Consider the following 10934-nt stretch of genomic DNA (forward strand, 5'->3'; position numbering starts at 1 on the left):
CTGACACATAGTGCAACAATGAATGAATGGAAACCCAAAATCTCTGTAAATGTTTATGAAAATTAATAAAATATAATTATAGAAAAAAAAGAAGCTGACACATACACTAGCATACGCAAAGTTTAATACAAAACAATGCATAGTGTTGTTATTGTTGTTTACCATAGAGTAGGAACTGATCCATAGCTGACCCTCTAGCAGGTTTTTAGAGGTCGTTAATAGCAAGGGAGGAGATTAACCATCCTTCTTCAATGGAGTGGCTGGTGGCCTTGAACTGCGTGCCTTTGAGATTTCAGAGCAGCTTTTTGCCACTAGGCCACCAGAGTTCCCAATACAGAACCAGAAGTATCTGCCCACAAATGAAGAAAAGAACAACATCAAAAGAGGGAATAAGAAGTGTAGCTACAGAAATTCTAATATAGAGGAAGATAACTAGATTTCAAGATAAAATGAACTCTTTGTGATTTAAAAACAAAATAGTAACTTAGTGAAAGGGAGAACACAAGAAAATCCATAAAACTGGTAATCAAAATAATAAAAGCCTAGTCATACAGCCTTAGTGAGCACAACAACAAAAGCAATGAAGGAGATGTCATAAACAAAATGAACTCAGCACAGAAAAGTAGATGGGACCAAGAAATCAGCACAACACAACAGTGTGCTTCAAAATGATGGCAATAAAATCACATCCATTTTTATTTACACTGAATGTGGATGGATCAAATGAACTAGTACATTACCTTAAAATCCATGCTGGTTTCCAATTCTCTAGAGACCCAAGAACTCAGTGCCCAGAGCTCTCTGGGCCCAGACACAGTGATAGTCACAGGGCCACTGCTGGGCTCTCTATCACAGCCCTGAGCCCAAACATCTACCTTCCCCCATGTCTCCTCTCCTGGAAGTATGTGGGGTCACTCCACCTGTAGCTCCCCAGGCACCTGAAGTATCATGGCTATCTTTCTCAGGTCCAGGAATATCTTCTCCTTTGCTCACTGGTTTTCAACTATCCTTGAAGCATGACCCTTACAGCATCTTCATTGAGCACCAGGTTGTAGGATCAAGAAAATGACCTCCAAGAGAGCACACAGTGCAGAATCAGAGAACAGGTACGAGGACAGTCCAGCTGAGGCAGTGCCATCATGCCTGCAGTGTGCCCCATCCTTGGACCCTCATGCTTCCTCTCCCACTTAAACACCAGCCTCCTCCTTCAGAATCCATGTCAGACCACCTAACTGTTCCCATAACCTGTTCAGTCCCAGATCATCTACCCAACCTCAATCTAAGGCTGTTGTTAGTGAAAAGGAAAAGATCTTCTCCTGAGATAGTTCTGAAGCTGATAGTGACCATTGTACAGAAACTGCAAACTCTAAAACCTCTATTGAGTTAATTCCAACTCCTAACAACTCCTCCTCCACTGGGCTTCTGAGGTAGATTTTAATGGGAGGACATTATCAGGAACTGCAGGTCTCAGTAATTGGAAAAAATGTGAATCAGCCTGTGCTGATTAGATGTTAAGGCTCAGGTATTCATGTATTTATATGTTTTCTCCCATTGTGCCTCTGTATGCTGCTATACTGTCACACACATCCCCCCAAAATAAAAATGAAACAAAATAAACAAATGAGCAGAAAATACCCCCCTCGTAATCATTTTATCTATCCTTTCAATACCGCCTTCTGACTCTCTCCCTGGACAAACTTCCACATCCCCACCCTTGGAGAAAGAGATCTCATCTCACCAGAAGAGTTGAGGATAGGCCTGTTAGTGTTGAATTAAGTAAGGCTTCCTTCTGCCAGGAGAAACCTGAACTTAAACCCAAGAGGAACCCTGGGAGAGGATGATGTTCCCACTTCTAATCTGGTGGGAATGCTAGTTTTTCCAATTTATTTTTTTTTTTTTTTCAATTTATTTTTAAAAAAGAACAAAACACCAACAAACTGATAAAGTCATCTCTCACAGGAACTGTTAGAGGTAACTCCTCCAACTGGCTTTTCGAGTGATTATTAGTGCTCCCCAGAGCCTTTGTGTGATGTCATCAATGACATAGCTCAGTTCTGTGATGTAGGGTTAAGCTCACCATGGCAACCAGTTAGCAATATTGAAGAGCTTGCGGGGAATATTAATAGACATTTGGGGAAGAGAGAGACACGGAGCATTATTTTTGAAGGTCAGTAGTTTCTGCTTTGTGTATCAAATGTAATCTCTGTCATGACTACTTATAAGTTCGTAAATCACTACTCTAATCCTCTAGACAATGGCAAACAGGCTACTGTCGAGTCCAGTCCAATACAGAGTGACCCTCTATAGGAATTCTAAGGCTATAAATCTTTAATGGAGGATACTGTCCATCTTTCTTCTGCAGAGTGACCAGTGGATTTGAGCCACTGACCATACAGTTAATAGTCTGGCACATTACACACAGTGTCTAAATCAATGATGACAAAAATAGCATCTCTCTAGTAGATTTGACCCAATGATGTTTGCTTTGGGCTGTAGAATGGCTTTTATTGTAGTTTTGATCTAATTTGAAACTGTTGCTCATGTTTCACATAAAAGTTTTTATTTCTACCTTTGGAAAATGATCAACTTTGGCTACATTGAGCCTGAACTTCACCTTGGCAGTGGCAATGAATAGCTGTTGTCCACTTTACTCTGCTCAAGTATCTCACGTCACACAGTCCCCAATGCACCCCATCGTCTTAAATCTAACCCACTTCAGTTATTTATGTCACCTACCTGGTCTCAGTTTGCATTTTATTTTGCCATACCAAGGTCCTTTGGTGGCCTGGCAATTATTGCTTTAAACAGGGCATTTAGAAGCTTTATCTGTGTTGTAGGTAGGGAACACCTATAGTCTAATATGTATGATAATTTTGCCATCTTGCCACTTCAACTAGTCTTCCATCTGTACAGTTTAAGCCTTCTGATTTATTTTCTTACCAATAGGAAATTGATAAAAATCTGTGAAATGTCCTGAAGCCCTTGAATCTAGGGATCCATGATAGATAGAAGATGAGAGCTCTGGAGAAAAAGTGAGAGGCTCCTGCCAACAAGAGCTTTATTTCAGGTTGTCAAACTGCAGCACTTGATCTTAGATACCATCTGACAGACAAGGGATCTATAGGATCACTGTACCCCACATTCACCCCATTCTCAATGTTTAGAAAACTACTACAATATTGTTAAGTACTTTCGAGTCAGAACCAACACATAGTGGGTTTTCAGAGGCAGTTTTCAGTGGCAGTTAATAGTACAGGAGAAGAGGGCCCATCCTTCTCCCACAGAGCAGCTGGTAGATTCAAACCATGTGCATTCAGGATTGCAGTGTAGGTTCTTAGCACTAGGCTACCAGAGCTCCCTACTCCAGTATTAGATATGTTTAAAGAATGGAAATAAAGGTGAATTAAATCCCTCTCATTGATGATCCAGTCATCTTCCAGAAAGTATTCACAATTACAAATTTTATGTGTATGTTTTCATTCTAATTATATGTACACATATATTACATATTAGGAATGGGTGGTTTGTTTTTAAAAATAGTTACTTGCAAAAAAAAAAATAACTTGCTCTGATGTTTATTTCCTTTGTTGTTATTGTTGTTAGATGCTGTCAAGTCGTGGATGACTCATAGCCACCCTATGAACGAAAGGCCTGAGCACTGTTCATACACAGAGGTTCCGGAGGCAAGCCATTTCAGAACCCTGCTTCCAGGCTTGTTTTAGTCAGGAAGCTCCAGCAAACACTGTCCACCATGGGTACCCATTACCACGTTTGGCACATCACCGTCACAGTGTTCAGCATCACAGCAACCACAAGTTACCTCTGTACAGCAACACACAGACCAGTGCTATACCACCTAGAAGAATGTTTGACAGGAAAACAATTCGAACCCAGCCTGAGGGCCGCAGATTAAAATCACCCACCTTCGGCTTGGTAGCATAATTTTCTGTCCACTAGGCCAACGTAGCTCTTTCTATGCCATCGTTGTTGTTGTTAGGAGCCGTTGTGTCATAGACGACTCATAGCAACCCTATGAATGAAAGGCCTGAGCACTGTTCGTACATAGAGTTTCCAGAGGCAAGACATTTTGGAAGTGGATGCCGCTCCCGCTTCCAGTCTTGTTTTATTTCCTTTACTTAGAATAAATACAAAACCAGCAAATTAAAATTCAGAATACTAAGGCTAAAATTCAGACAGGGAGAACCCATTGGAAGAACAAAAGAACAGAATTGGAGAAGTAAAAAACCAAATAGTGAAATGGAAGAGGATTATGTGGGACAACCTCAAGAGAAATAACTTGCATGTGATTGGAATTCCAGAACAGGAAGAGCCCACAGCCCTACTCTAGGACAGAAAAAAAGGATAGAGAAAATAGTTGGTGATTTGGTACGAAAATCTTGTCAAATATTATGAAAAATGAGAAAATAGGAAATATGAAAGTATGTTGAACACCAAACAAGATAGACATCTAAAGAAATATACCAAGACAAGTCACACCAAATTTTCTAAAATTAAAGACTAAGAAATAATACTAAATGCAGCTAGGAAAACACAAAGACTTGCTAAAGAGCACCAAAAAAACACTAAGTTCTGATTTCGCAGCAGAAATTATAAAGGTAAAAAAGGCAGTGGGATGGCATAAATATAACTCAGAAATCATATACCTGTCAAAATTGTTCATCAAATATGATGGTGAAATCATGACACTTACAGATAAACAGAAACTCAAAGAATATGTGACAATTATACCAACCTTAAATAAAATATTAAAATAAGTTCTTTGGGCCAAGAACCAACAATGGCAGATAACAATTCAAAGTTAACATACATGACATAATTCAGAAGCTGATACAGACACAAATACACAAAGTTTAATACTAAACAAAATATAATAAATACAATAAAAATAGGAAACCAGAAATATCTATCCACAATTGAACACAAGAACAATGCAAAAAAGAAGTGTTGTTGGTGTTATGTGACATAGTGTCAACTCCAACACATAGCCACCCTATGCACAGCAGCTCTGAACCCTACTCTATCCTGAGCCTATCTCACTGCCTCTGACACACCTATCCTCACTGCCTCAATCCATTTCATCCAGGGTCTTCCTTTCTTGTGCTGTCCCTCCACTCTTCCAAGCATGATGTCCTTCTCCAAGGACTGGTCTCACCTGGCAATATGACCAAAGTATGTAAGATGGAGTTTGAAAATTCTTGCCTCCAAGGAACAACTTTATCTCACCCTTTCCAGGACAGACCTGTTAGGTTTTTGGCAGTCTGTGGTATGTTCAGTATTCTTCTCCAGCACCAAAACTCAAAAGCATCAATTCTTCTTCTGTCACCTTTGATCATTGTCAGCTCTCTGATGTATAGCAAGTAATTGCAAAGACCATGGCCTGGATTGGGTACACCTTAGTGTCTAGACTGACATTGTTGCTCTTCAGCACTCTGGAGATTACTGACAGAATTTCCTAATGAAAATGTAGGCGGTGCGATGGGTGAGTCTCTGTGAGCGATGCGGCCATGATGGGGGGGGGGCATCTCCCGGGACAACTGGCACAAGCGCCGCAAGACCGGAGGCAAGAGAAAGCCCTACCACAAGAAGCGGAAGTGTGAGCTGGGACGCCCGGCTGCCAACGCTAAGATTGGCCCCCGCCGTATACACACAGTTCGTGTGAGAGGAGGCAACAAGAAGTACCGTGCCCTACGATTGGATGTGGGGAACTTCTGGGACTCTGAGTGTTGCACTCGCAAAACAAGGATAATTGATGTTGTCTACAATGCTTCCAATAATGAACTGGTCCGAACCAAGACCCTAGTGAAGAATTGCATCGTGCTCAGTGAAGAATTGCATCGTGCTCATTGACAGTACACGGTACCGCCAGTGGTATGAGTCCCACTATGCGCTACCCCTGGGTCATAAGAAAGGGGCTAAGCTGATTCCTGAGGAGGAAGAGATTTTAAACAAAAAGCGATCAAAGAAAATTCAGAAAAAATAAGATGAAAGGAAAAAGAATGCAAAAATCAGCAGTTTTCTAGAGGAGCAGCTCCAACAGGGCAAGCTTCTTGCATGTATTGCTTCCCGGCCAGGCCAGTGTGACATGCAGATGGTTATGTGCTAGAGGTCAAGGAGCTGAAATTCTACCTGAGGAAAATCAAGGCACGGAAAGGCAAATCTCCCTCCCATTTTAGCACATGTATTAAAGGTGTTTATTCTAAAAAGAAAAAGAGAGAGAGAGAAAGAAAATGCAGAGGAAGTCAACCCAATTTCAAGATAATGTGAACTGTTTCAGACTTGGGAAGAAAACCACAACTTAGTTATTATTTTCTTAGAAGAACTGTGAAAGAAAGGACAAAATAAAATTCATAAAATTCATTTTATCATCAATATAAGAGTAAATTCATAAAGCCTTAGTGAACACTACAATAATATCAATGAAGGAAATTGATACGAAAATTAATAAAATGAACTCAGCACAGAAAAGTAGATGGAACAGAAAAATTCTGGCTGGTTCCCAATTCCCTGGACACCTAATTTTTTCCTGTTAGTATGTTGGGTACTATCTCTAGCTCCTCAGGGCATCAAATCATCATGGCTGACTACCTTTTTCAGGTTCTAGAACATCATCTCCTTTGCTCATTGGTTTTCAACTCTCCCTGGAATATCAGAGGTTGTAGGATCAAGTAAATGACCTCCAAGAGAGAATCCTCTGGCTACCTCGCACCGTAGAACCAGAGGGCAGGTGCTAAGATAGTCACTGAGGTACTGGCATCATGCCTGCAGTGTGCCCCATCCTTTTGTTGTGGTAGATAGCAAAATTCTAAACATTCAGCCAGATTGAGAGATAAACAAAGCTTTATCACCAGCATCTGGGATGCCATCTAGTGTTTAAACCACTCCAACCCTGAGAAGAACACAGGATCAGGTAATAAGCAGAGACTAGAAATGGAAGTTACACAAAGTTTGTCATCGTTGACAGTAGCGATTTCTTCACATTCAGGAATTATTGTCTCTGACTGTTTATGGGTGTCCGTGCCCTGGGCCAAGTGCAGATGTGGTCAGAAAAGGGTAGCCATGCTGGGTCAGCGTGTTCAGCAAAATATGTTATTGCTAAAATTATTGAGGTATACATTTTTACAATGGCTGTAAGAACAGTATTATTTCCCTACGGCTCGACGGCACTTAACAACAACAGCAAGGAGAGAGATTAGTTGGCCTTGTGGACAGAAGGTCATGCTCCCAAGCCAAAGGTGGGTGACTCTACTCCGTGGCCCTCAGGCCTGTTTTTGGTGAAACGTTCTTCTAGGTCGTATAACCCTGGTATGTCCACTTGCTGTACAGAGGTAACTCGTGGTTGCTGTGAAGCTGAACACTATGACACTGATGAGTCAAATGCAAGAATGGTCACCCATGGTGGACAGTATTTGGTGGCGCTCCCCAATTAAAACAAGCTTAGAAGCAGGAGTGGCATCCACTTCTGTAATAACTTGCCTCTGGAAACCCTATGAACCTGGAGAAAGGACGAAAGTTACACAGGTGTCCAGGTTTTCCATTCATAGGGTCGCTATGAGTCACCTCCGACTCGACGACACTTAACAACAATGCTAACATATAAAAATGGCTTCTCAGGGACAAATGCTATATGATGCCACTGTTGTAGAATGAGACTGGCATTGGGGTGGGGGTAAGACTGAGAAAAACTGGATGAAATATGTTTACGGCATTGAAGTCTATGGGGGAGAGAATAGTCTAAAAGTATTATATTTTAGGGCATTATTTTTACCGTAGGAGTATGCAATGAGGGTTGCAGAGTGGATTATATTTGGGGGTAGGGCGTGGGGTTTGGGGAGGTGGGGGGGGATTGTGTACCAATGAGGGAGTTTTTCTTTTGCTTTTCAAGGGGAGGAGCAAAGGGGGAAGGGGGGAGGGGTTTGTGCGGGGAGAAGGGTGCAACAATGAATGAATGGAATTCCAAAATCTCTGTAGATGTTCATTGAAATGAAAAATAAACAAACTAAATCTTTAAAAAAATGGCTTCTCTAATGCTATTATAAGCTGTTAAATTTCCTCTTCCTGTTTGTACACACTCAAACCATTGAGTGAACATCAAGTTCTTCAGCTAGAGGGTTATAATTCTGAGACAAGAGCAGACGTTTGATAGACTTAATATGAGTTTGAACAAACTGGATTATGCAATTAAGGATCATGGTCCAATCAGGAGGAAAAGGAATAGAAAGCTAGAGGTCCTGAGATACCAGAGTACACCTAGGCTAACATAATAGGATGGTTTAGCATGTAGGCAAAGCCGATAATCAGAAGTTGGATCAGGGTGGGGCAGGTTGAGGAATAGGTGGATTGCTGAGAGCATGGAGAACAGAGCAGATGCAGGATTACACCTGGTGGCTGGTGAAGAGAGAAAGGAGAAACACTGGATAGAGTAGGGTGCTGTTCAAAGAGAGAATCTTGCAACTTAACTAATGGTCCAATAGGTCTTAAGACTGTTTTTGCATGGTGTAACTGATGTTGAATTGTGAGTATAGTGTTTAGGTCTCTCTTAGTTATTTACTCGTGTCAAAGACCCTAGTTTTGTCCAGGAAACCAAGAAGAGTCAGTTGGGTTGATAATATTGATAAAAATAGGATTGCAGTATCTAACTTGGCATTGAGGTTTGGAGAACCTCTCCAGATAGACAGAAGTTGAGTGAGATTGGGTCTTCCTGACCAGGACCCTATTTTGACATATCTTCATATTGAGCAAAAGAACTCTCTGAGTTATCATAGCCTCATTAGGGCAAAGGCAGAAGTCGGTGACTTGGAGGGATTCTTCACTGGCTACCCTGCTACATATTAGATAGCTCACTTGTAGGTCGTCTGGAATGACTTGTGTCCATCCATTACCATCTGGTAAGACTGGTCCAGTTACTTCATGGGGAGCAGGGGTGCCAGGCAGACTGAACAGTGAGCACGTATCCTGTCTAAACAAGGCAGATTGGCCAGGAGACCAGGAGAAACTTTGAACTCGTATACCTCTATAAGAAGTGAGTGTGAACAGGAAGCTAGACTTACAGTCTAGCTTTGGCAGGAGAACAGCAAGACTAATAAGGGAGAAGAAGTGATACATTATGGTTTATCTCTGGTGAACTTTAGCTGGAGTGGTGTGTGTCCTGGGTTAAAGGTCCATTTTGGCGACACAGGGGGTGCTGCTTTTACTTGGGAGAAATTAATCTACAGGTCTTGTCATGCAACTTTGAGTGCAATGAGAGTGGTCAGGATAACTTGTCATGGTCCATTCCACATAGGCTGCAGAGCTTTATTTTAGATTTTAACAATAACTGATTCTCTTGGTTTGAAGGGGTGACAAGGGGTAGTTAATGGGACAGGGGTTTGGGCTAAAATAATTTTAGAGATATTTAGCCATCGCTTTCTGAAGCTGGAGTAATTGTTCTGAGAGTGGTGAAAGTTGCCTAGCTCTTCAAGGTCAGTGGGGAGCTTGGGCAAGATGGGGGGGGTGGATTTCCAAACAGTATTTCATTAAGAGAGAATCTATCATAATATGGGGTGCACTGTGTCAGAAGGCTAAGGGAAGCATTTCTGTCCATACTGTCTGGGTTTCTTGCTATAACTTTGCTCGCATGGTTTTAAAGGTTCTGTTTATTCTTTCTACTTGACTTGAACTTTGAGGTCTACCGGCTGTATGCAGTTTCCAGATATTTAAAGCTTTGGAGAGAGTTTGCAAGATTTTAGACGCAAAAGCCAGGCTTTTGTCTGAGCTAATAGACCATGGCAATTCATACTGGAGGACTGTTTGCTATTGAAGAAGTTTACAATTTCTTCAGCTGCCTCAGTGCACATGGGAAGAGCTTCAACCCACTCAGAAAAGGTGAGCATGGCTACAAGAATATATTTATAATTGAGGGATGGTGGCTTGAGTTCAGTAAAATCTACTTCTGTATGCTCTATGAGGGATGGACCCTGGAATCTAGTTCCTGGAGGAGGCGCTGGGCTTTGTTTGGGGTTGGTTTTAGTACAAACAGTACATTGCTGGCTAACTGGAGAGCAGAGGCCATGCAGGTTTGCTATGTGAAAGTCAGGCTCAAGTAGTCTGGCTAACCCAGTTTTGCTCAAGTGGCTGTTATCATATAGATTAGGGACAAGTTGTCTGTCTACAGCTTTGGGAATAATTATCCTTGAATCTGACAAGACCCAGTATCTTTTGACTAAGGTAACTTTTTAACAAATTTTATTTGGCAAAGTCCTTTTCAGCCTCTGATATTCAGGGTTATCTGCCAGGACAGGGGTTAAAACCTTTAGGGTGAGCTGCATGGCTTTAGCACTGACAGCAATTTGCTTGGCCAAGGCATCTGCCAGTTGATTTTTTCCCCTCTTGGCTTCTTCTCTGGTTTGATGCTTTCAGCAGTGGATTATTGCCACTTTTGATGACAAGTACATGGATTGTAGGAGGCTTAAAGGTTTAGAAGCATTTTTATTTATTTATTTTTTCTTTTAGTTTCTCTAGTGGCAAAGAGAAGCTCTCTCTTTCTTTATAGAGTATTCATGTACATGCGCAGTTGCAAAGGCATAACAACTATCATTATAGATATTTTTAAATGATATTTTATTTTTTTATTTTAACAAACGTTTACAGAGAAGTTAGATTTGTATTCATCCATTGTTGCACATTTTATCCCCTCTCCCTCCCCAGTTCACTTTTTAAAAATAATATTAATTCATTCTTGCACAACTACCTCCCCCTCCCCCCTTCCTTTTTGCGATGATATACCTCTTTTTCTGGGCTGCTATTGCCTAATCATATATTCCTTTTAGATAGTTCTTTGTTTCATCTGTTCCAACGCAATGTTCATTATCAGTCCACTCAGACCTGCCTTATAACAGTGATGCTACGTACTATTTGTCCTTTTTCTTTAATTTTTT

The 10934-nt window shown here is 41.2% G+C and overlaps 1 pseudogene; it reads left to right on the plus strand.

Annotated features, from left to right (window-relative positions):
* The window catches only part of LOC102870508, an 11851-nt pseudogene extending 5007 nt beyond the window's left edge, over positions 1 to 6844 (plus strand).
* Positions 6845 to 10934: the final 4090 nt, after the last annotated feature.

The sequence above is a fragment of the Elephantulus edwardii genome, unplaced genomic scaffold (assembly GCF_000299155.1).
Source record: "Elephantulus edwardii isolate Elephantulus edwardi_28Jun2011 unplaced genomic scaffold, EleEdw1.0 scaffold00041, whole genome shotgun sequence".
Lineage (NCBI taxonomy): Eukaryota > Metazoa > Chordata > Mammalia > Macroscelidea > Macroscelididae > Elephantulus > Elephantulus edwardii.